Genomic DNA, 18,712 nt, shown 5'->3' on the forward strand with positions numbered 1-18,712 from the left:
TCGGTGCTCTCTGTCGTTCAGCAACTGCGTTGTCCGTGTTGAGAGGTACTGACTGAATTTTGATATTTTCCGCTTAATCTTCACACTGTAGGTCTGAGCACACTGAATACCCTAAAGATTTCCGAAATGGAGTGTCCGATGCGTCTAGCTCCAACTACGATTTCGATTCCAGAGCCTGTTAATTCCCGCCGCGTGGCCACGATCACGTCGAAAAGCTTTTCACATGAATCACCTGAGAACAAAAGACAGCTCCTCCGATGCAATGGCCTCTTATACGTTATGTACCCAATACTAGCGGCATCTGCATATATGCATACTGCTATTCGATTACTTGCCACCTCAGCGTATGTTGAAGCATGCATTTTTCGCGGTGCTTCCATATTTTTGTCCACCTTTTGGCGTGGCCTCGAGCGCATAGACGACTCATAAACAAGAACAACGTTGACATATTAGCAGATGCAAAATATCCTTGTGCCTGCAACACCTGTAAGAAGGGATATCTATTGTGATGGGTGTTCAGTGTTTGACTGCGTTGCAATACGATGGAATATTTAAACAGAGTACTATTAATCTCCTGTGTATATAAGAGGATTGAAAATAATTTGACTAGAGGAGTTTCTCATAGTTTCTCACCAGAGCAGAGCAGAGCAGTTGAGGAGAAAGTGACCATACCGACAAGCGTTATGGAGACATCCAAACCTTCGCAGTTGCAGTGAAGTTTTAGGGGCGCATTCGCACATTGGCTTGGGAGTCTCCTAGATATTGTAAAACTCCAGTGTTTGTGTTGTGCTGCATTTCGGTAACAATATATGCGGTCGCTCATATAATTATGTTCCTTGTGATTTTATTCTACTTTTCACCTTTCTGTTACGAAGGGTGTAAGTAGGCTGTTTAGGTTTTTATATTGGTAACGCCACATAGCGCTCAGTATGAAAGTCACTGGCTGTGCTGTGTGCAGTCTGTGGCTGGTTTGCATTGTTGTTTGCTATTGTAGTGTTGGGCAGCTGGATGTTAACAGCGCGTAGCGTTGCGCAGTTGGAGGTGAGCCGCCAGCAGTGGTGGATGTGGGGAGAGAAATCGCGGAGTTTTGAGAGCGGATGATCTGGACGTGTGTCCATCAGAGACAGTACATTTTTAAGACTGGATGTCATGAAGTGCTATATATTTTATGACTTTTGAACACTATTAAGGTATATACATTGTTTGTTCTCTACCAAAATCTTTCATTTGCTAACTATGCCTATCAGTAGTTAGTGCCTTCAGTAGTTTGAATCTTTTATTTAGCTGGCAGTAGTGGCGATCGCTGTATTGCAGTAGTTCGAGTAACGAAGATTTTTGTGAGATAAGTGATTTGTGAAAGATATAGGCTAATGTTAGTCAGGGCCATTCTTTTGTAGGGATTATTGACAGTCAGATTGCGTTGCGCTAAAAATATTGTGTGTCAGTTTAAGCATATTCATTTATAATTTTTCTAAGGGGCCTCATTTTGCCAACAGCCTTGTCATAGAGGGCGGAGGAGCGGATAGAGGTTCAGGGCACTCTCTTGTCCTAGGGGTGGGAAATTGCCCCTAAAGGCAGAAGAATCAGCAATGATCAACGACATGAGGATGCAGAAGGCAATGGAAAACACTGCATTAAAGACACGTAACGTGTATCCATAGGACATGTGGCCTGTAATTGAAGAAGTGTCATGATGATCTGTCCATTGGCAAAAGATTCCGGAATAGTCCCCCATTTGGATCTCCGGGAGGGGACTGCCAAGGGGGAGGTTACCATGAGAAAAAGATTGAATAATCAACGAAAGGATAACGTTCTACGAGTCCGGGCGCGGAATGTCAGAAGCTTGAAGATGGTAGGGAAACTAGAAAATCTGAAAAGGGAAATGCAAAGGCTCAATATAGATATAGTAGGGGTCAGTGAAGTGAATTGGAAGGAAGACAAGGATTTCTGGTCAGATGAGTATCGGGTAATATCAACAGCAGCAGAAAATGGTATAACAGGTGTAGGATTCGTTATGAATAGGAAGGTAGGGTAGAGGGTGTGTTTCTGTGAACAGTTCAGTGACCGGGTTGTTCTAGTCAGAATCGACAGCAGACCAACACCGACAACGATAGTTCAGGTATACATGCCGACGTCGCAAGCTGAAGATGAACAGATAGAGAAAGTGTATGAAGATATTGAAAGGGTAATGCAGTATGTGAAGGGGGACGAAAATCTAATAGTGATGGGCGACTGGAATGCAGTTGTAGGGGAAGGAGTAGAAGAAAAGGTTACAGGAGAATATGGGCTTGGGACAAGGAATGAAAGAGGAGAAAGACTAATTGAGTTCTGTAACAAGTTTCAGCTATTAATAGCGAATACCCTGTTCAAGAATCACAATAGGAGGAGGTATACTTGGAAAAGGCCGGGAGATACGGGAAGATTTCAATTAGATTACATCACGGTCAGACAGAGATTCCGAAATCATATACTGGATTGTAAGGCGTACCCAGGAGCAGATATAGACTCAGATCACAATATAGCAGTGATGAAGAGTAGGCTGAAGTTCAAGACATTAGTCAGGAAGAATCAATACGCAAAGAAGTGGGATACGGAAGTACTGAGGAATGACGAGATACGTTTGAAGTTCTCTAACGCTATAGATACAGCAATAAGGAATAGCGCAGTAGGCAGTACAGTTGAAGAGGAATGGACATCTCTAAAAAGGGCCATCACAGAAGTTGGGAAGGAAAACATAGGTACAAAGAAGGTAGCTGCGAAGAAACCATGGGTAACAGAAGAAATACTTCACTTGATTGATGAAAGGAGGAAGTACAAACATGTTCCGGGAAAATCAGGAATACAGAAATGCAAGTCGCAGAGGAATGAAATAAATAGGAAGTGCAGGGAAGCTAAGACGAAATGGCTGCAGGAAAAATGTGAAGACATCGAAAAAGATATGATTGTCGGAAGGACAGACTCAGTGTTGTGGATTGGCAGGAGAGCCAACCCAGGATTATAGAGGAAGCTGAAATGCACGCGTTTTAGCTCACGCAGGCTGGCGTGAGGTCTGGAACAGGACTAGGAATTTAGACTTTAAAAAAAAGGATGTAGCTGGTGGAATACTTAACTTTAATCCATTAATGTTGAACGTAGCTCTTGTCTGTACATTATTTACAATATCAATAGTAACTGAACATGGCGCCTTGCTAGGTCGTAGCAAATGATGTAGCTGAAGGCTATGCTAACTATCGTCTCGGCAAATGAGAGCGTATTATGTCAGTGAACCATCGCTAGCAAAGTCGGTTGTACAACTGGGGCGAGTGCTAGGAAGTCTCTCTAGACCTGCCGTGTGGCGGCGCTCGGTCTGCAATCTCTGATAGTGGCGACACGCGGGTCCGACGTATACTAACGGACCGCGGCCGATTTAAAGGCTACCACCTAGCAAGTGTGGTGTCTGGTGGTGACACCACACTCAGCATACAGGAAAGTCAAAACAGCCTTTGGTGACATTAAAAGCAACGGTGGTAACATAAAGAGTGCAACGGGAATTCCACTGCTAAATGCAGAGGAGAGAGCAGATAGGTGGAAAGAATACATTGAAAGCCTCGATGAGGGTGAAGATTTGTCTGTTGTGATAGAAGAAAAAACAGGAGTCGATTTAGAAGAGATAGGGGATCCAGTATTAGAATCGGAATTTAAAAGAGCTTGGGAGGACTTACGGTCAAATAAGGCAGAAGGGATAGATAACATTCCATCAGAATTTCTAAAATCATTGGGGGAAGTGGCAACAAAACGACTATTCACGTTGGTGCGTAGAATATATGAGTCTGGCGACATACCATCTGACTTTCGGAAAAGCATCATCCACACAATTGCGAAGACGGCAAGAGCTGACAAGTGCGAGAATTATCGCACAATCAGCTTTACAGCTCATGCATCGAAGCTGCTTACAAGAATAATATACAGAAGCATGGAAAAGAAAATTGAGAATGCGCTAGGTGACGATCAGTTTGGCTTTACGAAAAGTAAAGGGACGAGAGAGGCAATTCTGACGTTACGGCTAATAATGGAAGCAAGATTAAAGAAAAATCAAGACATGTTCATAGGATTTGTCGACCTGGAAAAAGCGTTTGACAATATAAAATGGTGCAAGCTGTTCGAGATTCTGAAAAAAGTAGGGGGTAAGCTATAGGGAGAGACGGGTCATATACAATATGTACAACAACCAAGAGGGAATAATAAGAGTGGACGATCAAGAACGAAGTGCTCGTATTAAGAAGGGTGTAAGTCAAGGCTGTAGCCTTTCGCCCCTACTCTTCAATCTGTACATCGAGGAAGCAATGGTGGAAATAAAAGAAAGGTTCAGGAGTGGAATTAAAATACAAGGTGAAAGGATATCAATGATACGAATCGCTGATGACATTGCTATCCTGAGTGAAAGTGAAGAATTAAATGATCTGCTGAATGGAATGAACAGTCTAATGAGTACGCAGTATGGCTTGAGAGTAAATCGGAGAAGGACGAAGGTAATGAGAAGTAGTAGAAATGAGAACAGCGAGAAACTTAACATCAGGATTGATGGTCACGAAGTCAATGAAGTTAAGGAATTCTGCTACCTAGGCAGTAAAATAACCAATGACGGACGGAGCAAGGAGGACATCAAAAGCAGACTCGCTATGGCAAAAAAGGCATTTCTGGCCAAGAGAAGTCTACTAATATCAAATACCGGCCTTAATTTGAGGAAGAAATTTCTGAGGATGTACGTCTGGAGTACAGCATTGTATGGTAGTGAAACTTGGACCGTGGGAAAACCGGAACAGAAGAGAATAGAAGCATTTGAGATGTGGTGCTATAGACGAATGTTGAAAATTAGGTGGACTGATAAGGTAAGCAATGAGGAGGTTCTATGCAGAATCGGAGAGGAAAGGAATATGTGGAAAACACTGACAAGGAGAAGGGACAGGATGATAGGACATCTGCTAAGACATGAGGGAAAGACTTCCATGGTACTAGAGGGAGCTGTAGAGGGCAAAAACTATAGAGGAAGACAGAGATTGGAATACGTCAAGCAAATAATTGAGGACGTAGGTTGCAAGTGCTACTCTGAGATGAAGAGGTTAGCACAGGAAAGGAATTCGTGGCGGGCCGCATCAAACCAGTCAGTAGACTGATGAAAAAAAAAAAAAGGCGTTGTCTGTACTGATTTAGTTACCGAGCAGAGTGCAAAAAAATGGTTCAAATGGCTCTCAGCGCTATGCGACTTAACTTCTGAGGTCATCAGTCGCCTAGAACTATGAACTAATTAAACCTAACTAACCTAAGGACATCACACACATCCATGCCCGAGGCAGGATTCGAACCTGCGACCGCAGCGGTCGCTCGGTTCCAGACTGTAGCGCCTTTAACCGCACAGCCACTCCGGCCGGCATCTGAATTCAGAAGCTGGTTATTGGTAAGAGCACCATAAACAGTTTAATTACAATTTTTTCCCCCCACCGCCAGTAAGTGCCAGGAGCGCCGCCTGTGTCAGATGCCACCAGGGAGCGGTTGGTCGCAGCGGAGCGGCCGCCGTGCGGCGCCGTACGTTAGCGGCTGCAGTGCGCCGGCTGTCCGCTGCAGCTCTTGGAGCGCGTGTCCAGGACCCGCCAAACGGCCTTAATGCCGCTCCATTAACGTGAGCTACTGTGAGCTCCAGTGGGCAGCAGTCGGGCCCACACGATCGAACCGTTTGTGGAATGGCCGACGCTGACGTCAGAACGGCGCATTTCACCTCTGACGAACGTTTGAGACCAAGCGACGGATTTCAAATGTTCAAATGTGTGTGAATTCGTGAGGGACCAAACTGCTGAGGTCATCGGTCCCTAGACTTACAAACTCCTTAAACTAACTTATGCTAAGAACAACACACACACCCATGCCCGAGGGAGGACTCCAACCACTGGCGCGAGGGGCCGCGCACTCCGTGACATGACGCCTCAAGCCACGCGGCCACTCCCCGCGGCAGCGACTGATTTCTACATTATTACTGTTCTTATTCGTGCCTAATAAATGCTGTAATGTCTATAACGACAATAATTTTGTGAAATTCAAGAAAAAATAGCAACTGCAATACATTGCACTGTATTGTTGTTTACACATGTATTTGTTTCGTCACGATCCATTCACTCTTTCATTCCATTATTTGCATCACTACTTGAACTAGGAGCCGGGTTTTTTAAGTAAGTACCGTTCTGAAATTTAAAAAAAGACGTGCTAAGATATATCAATAATTTTATTTTTATATGAAAGCCTGTACCTTGATCTAAGCACTGACGCCATTACAGTCTGATTCCTTTCACGTTGTGTACTGAGTGTTTAAGATGCCTCCGATAATCGTGAGTCCCGCCGACTCTAGAGTACGGGCTGTTATAAGATTTATTAGTGCTCAAGGCCTTAAAAGCGGTCGATATTCATCGTGAGATCTGTGCAGTTTACGGAGAAAACATTATGAGTGATAGAATGGTAAGATAGTGGGTCAGAGCATTTAAAGATGGCCGCACAAATGTGCATGATCAACAACGGAGTGGGCGTCCTTCGGTCGTTAATGAAAGTTTGGTGCAGGAAGTGGACAATAAGGTGAGAGAAAAAATACGCTTTACCATATCCTCCTTGCGGGATGACTTTCCTGTGTTTCTCGTAGTGTTTTGTATGACATTGTGAGCGAGCACTTGAATTACCGAAAATTGTGCGCGCGTTGGGTACCGAAAATGTTGACGGATGTGCACAAAACCAAACGTTTAGACAGTGCATTTACTTTCCTTGAGCGGTACCATAACGACGGTGATGATTTCTTAAGCGGCGATGAAACTTGGGTGACTACGTCACACCAGAATCAAAGCAACAGTCCATGGAAGTTGAGCAAGGGCATCGTTTTGCTGCAAGAAAAGGCCCGTCCGCATGTGGCGAATCAGAGCAAAGATCTCATCACATCTTTTCGATGGGAAACTCTAGGCAGCCCCGATCTCACGTCCAGTGACTACCATATGTTCCTGCACTTGAAGAAACACCTCGGCGGTCAGCGTCTTCAAGACGATGACGAAGTCAAAACAGTGGTGATGCAGTGGTTAAAAAGTCAGGCGGCAGACTTCTATGAGGAGGGTATTCAAAAACTAGTACAATGTTATGACAAGTGCCTCAATATTGACGGAAACTATGTAGAAAAGTAGATTAAGGTACAGGCTTTCATGTAAAAATAAAATTATTGAGATATCATAGCACGTCTTTTTTTAATTTCAAAGCGGCACTTACTTAAAAAACACGTCTTGTTTATTTCAAACAAAATTTCTATGTTCCTTACTCTACCAATTTCTGTATTCAATTGTTTTTTGTGTGTCGTAAAGCTCATGATTGGTTCGATGCAGCCCATCACGAATGTTTCTCCTGTGACAACCTCTCAGAGTGGCATTTACACCCAACTTTCTAGGTTATTTGTTGCATATGTTATAGTGGAATTGGATGGTTAGGGCAGGTAAACTTTCCCTAGTGCATGTATACCATCAGTAAAATGATCAGTGAAAGCTTACCATAAACTGAAAGAAAAACCACATCCGATAGTGACGGTATATCCTCACTAGTCTTGGTTAGTGGATGTGTACAGTAGCAGATTATTAACAATGCGTCCAACAACGGTAACAGGCATCGGTATAATTCTTGTCAGTCGGTTATTTTCATGTTACACAGCAGTGCAGCTGTGGTTGAATAAGTCAAGTACTACAAACATCTTAGAATGGAAAGGGGAACACCAATTATAATTGTGTCTTCATGGACAGAGAAAAGTATGAGTCACGTATCAGCAAGGTTAAATCACTAAAATATGGATGACAGAGGAACTAAAAAGACTACAAGATTTTTTCCGAACTCTCCGACATCTGCTTACCTTTTCTAAAATAGTCTCTAGACTAACATCCCCTACTAATATAGCCGGCAGGAGTGGCCGTGCGGTTCTAGGCGCTACAGTCTGGAGCCGAGCGACCGCTCCGGTCGCAGGTTCGAATCCTGCCTCGGGTATGGATATGTGTGATGTCCTTAGGTTAGTTAGGTTTAAGTAGTTTTAAGTTTTAGGGGACTGATGACCTCAGACGTTAAGTCGCCTAGGCTCAGAGCCATTTGAACCTACTAATATCGACATTACTGGGTGCGATTTTACATGATTTCCCTCTCGTTTCCTTCCGATAAAGTGTCTCTTGTGTTCTCGTATTTTATGATATATATTTCTCTCCTTTGGAGGTCTATAATAGATGTTCATGAAACTGAAAATTGTTGTGTTGTCTTGGGATATACTTATTAAATCTGTTCCAATATTGTACGCTATCGAACTATGCACACAAATACCAGGTGCATCAAAAAATGTATACACGCTTTGAAGCGCAATAGAAAATTTATTTCCCGTTCTACAATGTTAAATTTCTGGAAATGAAAAGCTTAAAGTCCAACTGTAAAAATAAATGTACTTTTCAAATGTGATTAATGTTCAAACTGGTGGCCACTGATTCCGTACATTGTACCAAAGTGTCTAATGAGATTTCTGCGCACACCGCCTGAATCTCATTCCAAAGTGTGTCCAGGTTACACGGTTTACGTTTGTACACCTCATCTTTTACTGTGCCCCATAAGAAGAAATCCAGCGGCGTGAGGTCTGGAGAGCGTGCAGGAAACTCGATTGGTCCCCTGCGTCCTATCCAGTGGCCTGGCACATTGTGATCCAGGTATGCTCGTACGTCCCTATGATAGTGCGGCGGGGCGCCATCTTGTTGAAAATAAAACTCATCATTACCGTATAATGCACGAATGGCAAGGAATATGGAGTCAGCAGGCATTGTTAGGTACGTCTCTCCAGTAACAGTACCTTCAAAGCGGAAAGGCCCAATGAGTCCCCTTGCAGACAAACCACACCACACAATTACACCAGGCAAATTCACAGCCTTTTCAACTGTAATGTGATGATTATCTTCAGTCCAGTACACACAATTGTGCCTATTGGCAGTTCTATTGAGTTTGAATTGGGCTTCATCTGACCAAATTATGCTACCCAAAAATCCCGGTTCACGTCTCACCATCTCCTGAACCCATTCACAAAATTCTAACCTTCGATCTGGATCGTCGTCACTTAGCTGTTGCACCAGCCTTGGAATGTACACACAAAACTGATTACGTAGGCTTTCCCGGCGTAATAAGTCTTGAAAGTCTCTTCGGGTTTGCTGCCGGATCCTAAAATCAACTTGACTCGATATTTCGGCGATCCAACTGTTCGCCATCTTCAGGAAAATGCTGCTTATGCTGATGAGTCCCGCTGAGAACTGACGCCAGGTTGCAAATCGACGTCCTATACAGGCCACCGTTCAGTACACGGCACATGCGCCTGTTGTTAAAGTTCCAACGTTAGCTCCCGACCACTGCAGTGACGAAGGGCAAATATTCTGGTTCGATTGAGGCGCTGAGGACCAAAATTGCGTAATGTCTGCCTGTTGTCAGGGTTGCTCCTACTCATTCGCACCTGGTCTGAATTTAGGATTAATGCTGCTTTGATAACTATTCTATCCACCAAGGTTTGGTTGGTACAGCAGGAAATGTTCTCTGTCATTCATTTGAGGACGATTATTATGGGGCTCGTTATGAACTCACTGTTGTCCTGAAAATTATGCCTTTAGTGTACTGTCTGTTTCAACCATAATGTCATCTTTGTTTAAATTCAAAATCTTGAAATTATCTCTTCAAGGCTTCAATATCTTCATCACAGTGTCTTACCAGAACCTGCTGTTAATTCTCATACTTCTGATGCCAAAAATGTACGAGTATTACCTCAGAAGAACTACATGGAACACTAAGAAATTTGTTTTTCTTCAACATGCCCTTCAAAAACTTTACTGGACTCCGAATCTGACCCCTTAAGGTCAGGTTACATCCCAAAATCATTTCTGCATTTTGTCTCACCCGCACGCCCTTCAATCAGTAGTTCGCCAAGAATGTGTTTTTGAATTATTTGTATGATGTACTCTGTATCGCAACTGGGACACATCTTTATAGCTGTTTTGCCTTCAAGATGTCCAAAGATGAATTCAAGATAGTGCAATAAGGTGGTAAACAACAGTCGAATTGCTCCATCTAAGCCAAAAACCTGTGCGTAGGAATGACGTTATTTTTCTTGTTTTTAAATTTAATACCACGACATGTCCAGTATCCATCTCAAAATGGAGTAACTGCTACCACGTGTCACTTCAGTGTGGCCAGCTATTAAAAGCGTGAATAATCACTTTTGCAGCGTGGATCGCTGTGAGACGTGTAGGAAGAGGGTCCGTGACGTTTTGGAACGCTTCGAAAGGTATGTGGCGCCACGGTGACTCCATTGCCGTGGCCAATTGGACAAGGTTTCTCGGTCGAGGATCCATGACGCGAACAGCCAAATCGAGGTGGTTCTACAGAGTACCAACTGGGTGTAAATTCGGAGAATTTGGTGGCCAGGGGAGTACGGTAAACTCATCCTGGTGCTCTACGAACCATGCACGTATCTATGAGTTGTGTGACACGTTGCATTCTCCTGCTGGTAAAAGCCGTTGTGTAGTGGTAGACATGGTCCCCAAGGATAGATACATACTTGTGTTGATCCATTGTGCCTCCCAATATGACGCGAACACTCGTAGGAATGCACAAGAACAGCAGACCGTAATGTTCTCTCCTCCTGCCTGGACACTTTGCTTCCAGGCGTTTAGCGCTATACAAGTGAATGGCCATCTGTCCAATGGAGCTGAGAAAGTGATTTATCTAGAAAGTCTAGTAGCAGTGTTGGCATGCAAATTCCTGTCTTCGTCGCCGAAAAACAGCAGTCAGCATGGGTGCATGAACCAGGCGCCTGTCGCAAAGGCCAATACCCAACAGCTGTCATTGGGAAGACACTGATCGTAGCTCTAGGTTCATCTGGGTAGTCAGCTGCTAAACAATTGCACTCTATTTACCCGTACACATCTTCAGAGCCGTCGTTCAACCCTGTCATCTACGGCCATGGTGACCACAATTCCATTGGCCGCACTTTTGCATAGCGCCATTTTGCAATGTACGGTCTACTTTAACCACGGCGTCACGTGAAAAGTTTACAGACTCAGCAATCTCGCAAATGTTTCCACCTTTGTCCCGAAATCCACTGATTATACACCTCTGGAAGCCAGATAAATCGCTCCGTTATTGCATTGTGACAACGAAAACACTGTTTCCCGCATCCCGCTGTGTCCTGAATATACCCTCCACTTCTAGCGCTGCCATCTGCTGTCTGTGAATGGACTTTGGAAAAAGGCGGTGGTCACATTAAGGTGATTGGACCGAGTGCTATTACTACTACTAAACACCGGCATTAATTTGAAAATGAAATATTTGAGAATGTTTGTAAGGTGAGCAGCATACAATGGCGGTGAATCACAGACTCACATTATGAGTGATGTTAAACATCACATGAAATGATGGGAAACCGACAATCCGAAACCCCCACCTGGTTCAGATTCATTGATGACATCTTTGCTATGTCAATTGAAGCTGAGGACACCTTATTCACATTCCTCCAGAACCTCAACAACTCCTCCCCCATTTGCTTCACCTGGTCCTACTCAACACAACAAGCCACCTTCCTAGGCCCTCCAAATCCTCGAACGTCGTGGACTCCACCTTGCCTTCCGTATCTGCCTTCCTTCCCTCACGTGACTCCTGTATGACCTCATCCCCTTCCACCACCTCTTCCTTTTCCTCCAACATCTCCGCATCCTTTACACTGTCCGAAGGCTTGATTGCCCCCCCCCCCCCCCCGGCACCCCATGGTTTCTTCCTTTCTCTCCACCCCCCGCCCGTTGCCACCCCTCTATCGCTGTATCCCTCCCTCTTCCACCTCCACACCCTCCATCTTATTAATTAGGACAATTTCCAGCACTTTCCCCGATTGGCGTCTACAAAATTCCATGTGAATGTGGCTCTGCATATATTGGCCAGACGACAAGAACTGTCCATGAACGATGTACAGGACATGAAAGATACACCCGTCTGCGGTAACCGTCAAAATCGGCAGTAGCAGAGCACTGTATTTCTTTGGGACATTCAATGGAATACAATGGAACAAAAATTTTAGTTCCGGTTTCCGGATTTTGGGATTCCGTAGTCAAAGAATCAGTGGAAATATGTCTTGCCGATAATCTTATAAATCGTGACAACGGCTTTCAGCTGGATAAAAACTAGAATCCTGTTATTAAAATTATACAACCACAGCGGAATCGACAGCGTCATTCGATACTCAATGACCAGATGATATTTTACTTTCACCACTCAGGGCAGCACGTACAACTCGGCTATGCCGCGCATGTCAACACCTGACGCATGCGCTGTAGGATGCCAGTACATTTCGCATGCGCGAGATTCGGCATAAATACCGCGACTGCACCTGGGCTCTTATCTATCCTGTTTCCCCCCCCCCCCCCCCACCTGCTCCCGGCTGTGGTATGTCATGTTTGTGCCCACTTTTTAGTGCCGTGTTTAAGTGAGTGTTCAGTGTTGTGCGGCCTTCCACAGTGATGCGAACAGAAATCATGCTGTCGCTGGGTGTGCATTTTATATTTTGCGAACAGAAACCAGACTGTCGCCGTGTTTTTTAACTGTCTGTCTGTTATTTTTCTGCTTCTTGTGTATTTTCTTAGTATCATCAACCCTGTGTTTTATGTTTTAAGTTCTAGAATTTTCTGCCATTTTACCTTTACGTCACCGATTTTATCGCCAACTGTTATCTTTTCCTATCTTCCTCTTTTTAACACAACTTCTGTAGGCTGAAGAGCGGCGTAGTAAGCTGCTGCCAGCCCGCCCCCTTCGGGGGGAATTGAAATTCAATAAAGAAAAAAAAAAAAAAACTGGGCTCTTCAGTAGTTGTGTACTCACCTGATGATGGCCGGACGTCTCTGGGCCGAAATATCGTGGCAGAATGTCGACGGGATCCGGCTGCATACCCGGAAATTATTAGAAGAAGAAATACGCCGGGAAAATTTCAGAAGTCATACTAAAAATCTAGTTGCCGAAATTCGCCGGTATCGTGAATGTCGACCTTTTGCGCTCGGCTGTGATATCGACGACAATGAAGTACTGACGATACTCTTGTCAAATGACGTGCTAAGTTACGTCATTGCCCACGAGTCATTAGTTAGATGCGACAACATAAGACTGGGTCTTCCTATCCACGTGTGTTAGCTCCCCTGTCCATAAGATAAAAACTATCGACGAACATAACCTTTTCTCATAATTATGGAACATAAGGTGCCAGATAAAGACGTTTCTTACCTGTATAAGTAAGTTCATATTGGTACCCAGTTATTTCTTGCTACATATTTCCGATTCAGAAAGAAATTTAGGATTAATCTACTTCCTTCACTATGGGGTAAATACGTCTGTAATATAACTTTAGCATATGACTTTATTTTGAAGCTGAATGTCATTTCGGAATTATTCGTGAAGGTTATTGCGATCTGACTCATGACAGAAATTCATTTCCTTGCTCAATTATGTGCATAGATAGAATTATGTACCGTGACGACATGGGACAGACCCTTTACGACAGATAGTGTACGCTACGCAGGTATATATCAACAAAGCGCCGCTTCTATATTGATACAATAATTTTCGTAAAAAAATGTAAAAAGCGAAGCTCAAGGAGTAAAATGAACGTGCCGACCAATATTGCAAGATTGTTTCAAAAGATGGAAATAGATATTTTTCCAACGGGCACAGTGCCGTACAAGTAATAATAAATTATCAGAAAGAGAGTAAAAATGTGTCGGCATTACAGACGCAAATCTGAACAGACTGCCCACCCCCCTGCGAAAAATTAATTAACGCTAAGATAATGAATCGAAAAAGTAGTCAAGTCAGCCACAAACACCACCAAAATGTTATTTTCTTATATCCTCCTTCACTGTGAATCTGATAGGATGTGCCAATTCACATTTTATTTCGATACAGAACCAACACTTTTTATAGCACGTGAACCTGGAAAAAAGGGTTTTGCAATTGAAATATGAACTTGAGCACTTTTCTCGGAACTTTTCAATTCATTTCCCCTATCTGTGAAGTGTGACTGATGCGTAGACAAATATCTGGCACTGTCGTGTGTCATTGCTAAAATGATGTAGTATTTTTTAACTAATTATTCGATTTACTGAGTTCGATTTTATTTCTAATAACGCCTGAAATAAAAACCAAAGGGGAACTCGAAGACGCAGAATATCAAAACACACAAACACACACACAAAGTGAGTCACACAGAGTGAGAGAGAGGGAGAGAGAGAGTAATAATCGGTAAATTTGGTACTATACGAGACCATTCAGTGTTAAAAGACGAGCCAGTTGTCGCACCTGAAGCTAAACGTATTGTACTGTACAACTGATTGAATAGAGTTCGCACGTGTCACGGGGTTGACGGTACAGCAGAGGACTAAAAAATAGGCGTATCTTTGATCTGAACTGAATCATTTGACAGCTAGGTGCCATAAATTTTAACATAATGATTGCTCTATTTTACAAGCACGATTGTGCTATTCTAAGGCATTTTTATCACTCTCTGGATGGGTTACGATCTTAACTAGTCCATTATATACAGTCTCTTTTCGTAAGCCACTTCAGGAAAAGTCCAGGATGTCACTAACAAGTGTTCGTTTGAGTTCATCTGTCTCCTTTAACCAAATCGTTTATAGCTATCAAAATACTGACCGAGCTGTCGTTGATACCATAATATACAAACAAAGTTATATCACCACTTCTGGGATGAGATTTATTTTAGAAATGCGGGAAACATGTTCAACGTATTTTGTCATAATTTGTGGAAAATCTATATATATATACCCTTAAATATATTAAGAGTGGTGAGATTTGAAGACATTAATAGGCTATTTCGAAATATGGAACTGAGCGAGGTCACGCAGTTGTAAGCACACAGAACTCGCATTCGGGAGGACGACGATTTAAATGGGCGTCTGGCCGTCCAGATCTAGGTTTTCTGTAGTTTTCCGAAATCACTCTTTTGAACAGGCCACAAGCGATTTCTTTCCTACTCTAATGACCTCGCTTTTGACGGGATGTTAAACTATAATCTTCCTCCTTCCGAAGTATGGAGTGATATGAAAAGGCACCATTTGTGCGTAATCTAAAGTGTAATGATATTTGGCTGCGGCGTGTTATTCTGACATACGTCATGGAATTTTGGAACTGACGGAAGGACAAAATACCTGGAAATCACTTTCGTTAATTAGGTTGGAGGCAGAACCCGTTCTCCGTTGCTCCGAAATGAGGAAACACGTTTAGGAATTTCCTGACTTCTAAGCCAAGTTTTCGAACAAAGTTGCGTCGGTAACTGTTCTACGAGTAAGAGTGCGGAGCAGGGGGGCTGGCTCGACGCCGAGAAGCGAACAGTTGTGGCAAAGAAGGCGGGTGCGGCGCGGCGCTGCGCTGCGCAGCGTCGCTGTAATATTTAGAAAGGCTTTTGATGCACTACATAAAGCCATTAGCGTTTGCTGTGGCGTGTGTCGGCCACAATGGCTGCGCCGTCTTGATGGATGAGTCGCGATACTTTGTTAGCGCAGATGAAAGGAGAGCGGCGCGGCTTGCCATCAGCAGATTGGGCCAGTTCCCGCCAGGGCTGGCAGCGGCTGCTGGAGCCCATCTCGTCTGTCTGCTTGTCTCTGCGCGGCGGGCGATACTTCCTGCCCGCTGAAAGGCGGAGGGTATCCCGTGGGATTATCGTCTGTAGCACGACGCGCCACTGGCCCGAGTAATCACGGGAGAAACACACACGCAACCTGGACCCGAGGGCCGCGCAAAATAACATGTCAGAGTACCGCATACGAAGTACGACATCCTTTAACTCCCGAACCTGTCTACATGCTGTAGGAAATCGATACATGTACACCTTCATGGTCGCTAGTGATGTTCTTCCACTCCTCGCAAATGAACACTGGTCAAGTGTGAGTAGGACTCACAGTCTGAGGGCTCCGTACAAACTTAATTACGAACTACACTACTGGCCATTAAAATTGCTACACCACGAAGAAATGCTGACGATAAACGGATATTCATTGGACAAATATATTATACTAGAACTGACATGTGATTACATTTTCACGCAATTTGGGTGCATAGATCCTGAGAAATCAGTACCCAGAACAATCACCTCTGACCGTAATAAGGGCCTTGAAACGCCTGGGCATTGAGTCAAACAGAGCTTGGATGGCGTGTACAGGTACAGCTGCCTATGCAGCTTCAACACGATACCACAGTTCATCAAGAGTAGTGACTGTCGTATTGTAACGAGCCAGTTGCTCGGCCACCATTGACCAGACTTTTCAATTTGTGAGAGATCTGGAGAATGTGCTGGCCAGGGCAGCAGTTGAACATTTTCTGTATCCAGAAAAGCCTCTACAGGACCTGCAACATGCGGTCATGCATTATCCTGCTAAAATGTAGGTTTTCGCAGGGATCAAATGAAGCATAGAGCCACGGGTCGTAACACATGTGAAATGTAACGTCCACTGTTCAAAGTGCCGTCAATGTGAACAAGTGGTGACCGAGAAGTGTAACCAATGGCACCCCATACCATCACGCCGGGTGATACCCCAGTATGGCGATGACGCATACACGTGTCCAATGTGCAGTCATCGCGATATCGCCAAACACGGATGCGACCACGATGATGCTCTGAACAGAACCTGGATTCATCCGAAAAAATGACGTTGAGTACAGTATCGCAGGCGCTCCTGTCTGAGATGCAGTGTCAAGTGCAACCGCAGCCATGGTCTCCGAGCTGATAGTCCATGCCGCTGCAAACGTCGTCGAACTGTTCGTGCAGATCGTTCTTGTCTTGCAAACGTTCCCATCTGTTGACTCAGGGATCGGGACGTGGCTGCACGATCCCTTACAGCCATGCGGATAAGACGCCTGTCATCTCGACTGGTAGTGATGCGAGGCCGTTGGGATCCAGCACGGCGTTCCGTATTACCCTCCTGAACCCACCGATTCCATATTCTGCTAACAGCCATTTGATCTCTATCAACGCGATGACAGCAGCAATGACGCGATACGATAAACCGCAATCGCGATAGGCTACAATCCAACCTTTATCAAAGTCGGAAACGAGATGGTACGCATTTCTCCTCCTTACACGAGGCACCACAACAACGTTTCACCAGGCAACGTCGGTCAACTGCTGTTTGTGTATGAGAAATCGGTTGGAAACTTTCCTCATGTCAGCACGTTGTAGGTGTCGCCACCGGCGCCAACCTTGTGTGAATGCTCTGAAAAGCTAATCATTTGCATATCACAGCATCTTCTTCCTGTCGGTTAAATTTCGCGTCCGTAGCACGTCATCTTCGTGGTGTATCAATTGTAATGGCCAGTAGTGTATCATACCCAGAAGTATCTGAACAACCAGAACTGCATTTCGCCTGATTCGCATGTGGCTCACATAACATAGTAGTTGTGCAGGACCTCTAAGCTCATTGCAGTTCGGTCGTTTGACCATACGAAATGGATGCCGCCAGAGATCACTAGACAACACAGTTTTGTAAGGTAATGTCAAGACGTAAATCAAAACCACGATGTTGCAAACACTAGGAAACGTGTCATTGGAGATGAATCAGCAGTTCAAAGCGCTTGTAAACTCAATTTTGTTACAGTTTCAAGATCACTATGACACTCATTAGAATTTGAGGTAACTAACTTCGTCACACAAGTCTGTCCTGCAAGACACTATCTGGAACACTAAATTTTTCTGATAATTCGATGTATCTTTGATCTCTAAGAGGTTTTTCTATACTGCGAAACGTCGTTTGTGATAAGAGTGGTTTGTCATAAACTGGATGTTGAACTAACCTGTTAAAAGCAACGCGAATAACAGCGGTAGCACTCGACGAACTATTTCGTTCTGCATCTGGATTAAAACCAAGCACCGACATCCATTGTAACTAAGCAGAGTTTTCGTGCGTGACCGAGACTCAATTACAGCGACTTTCATCACTGTTGACTAGGCGTAAACAGCCGTGAAATGTCGAAATTTACACCAATATCAGTTATCAAATCAGAACTTGAAAATTTTTGTGCACTGCCTGGAATCCTGTCAAGACGCTTATCTCTATGTTAGCTAACTACGGAAAAGTTTAATATAACTTCAAGTAACAAAGTTTGCACGTGTTTCAAACGAAGTGCCATGACGTAAAGTTTTGTGACGGGTATTCGAACCCAGCACGTAATCAGATCGTTAACTAAGTAAAATTAGATGTTAGATATCGAATTTTTTCACCAGCAGCGAGGTGTTTGAATATGAGACGTGGATATAATTTTCTTTGCCTGTCCAAGAATCGAACCTAACACATTCCACGGCTGTTTTCTACCACGAATTGTTTCATCGCCAGTAGTGAGATGTGTGCGTGTTTGACTAGACATAATGGTACCTATCGCTACTGTTGACAACACACGAAGAGGAATTAGAAATGAAAATTATTTATCACTAGTAGTTCAGTGCGCACATGCTAGGGCTTCAAATGAAACCACGAATATTTTGTGCTAGACTAGGATTCGAATCCGCATGTATGCCTTTCGTGGAGGTCTGTCTAGAAGAGCTTTAAATATTGTGGAAAACAAAAAAAGATCGAAGTATTTCTTACCGTTTGGATTAGATACCACGAAAGAG

This window comes from Schistocerca nitens, chromosome 1, assembly GCF_023898315.1.
Source record: "Schistocerca nitens isolate TAMUIC-IGC-003100 chromosome 1, iqSchNite1.1, whole genome shotgun sequence".
Classification (NCBI taxonomy): domain Eukaryota; kingdom Metazoa; phylum Arthropoda; class Insecta; order Orthoptera; family Acrididae; genus Schistocerca; species Schistocerca nitens.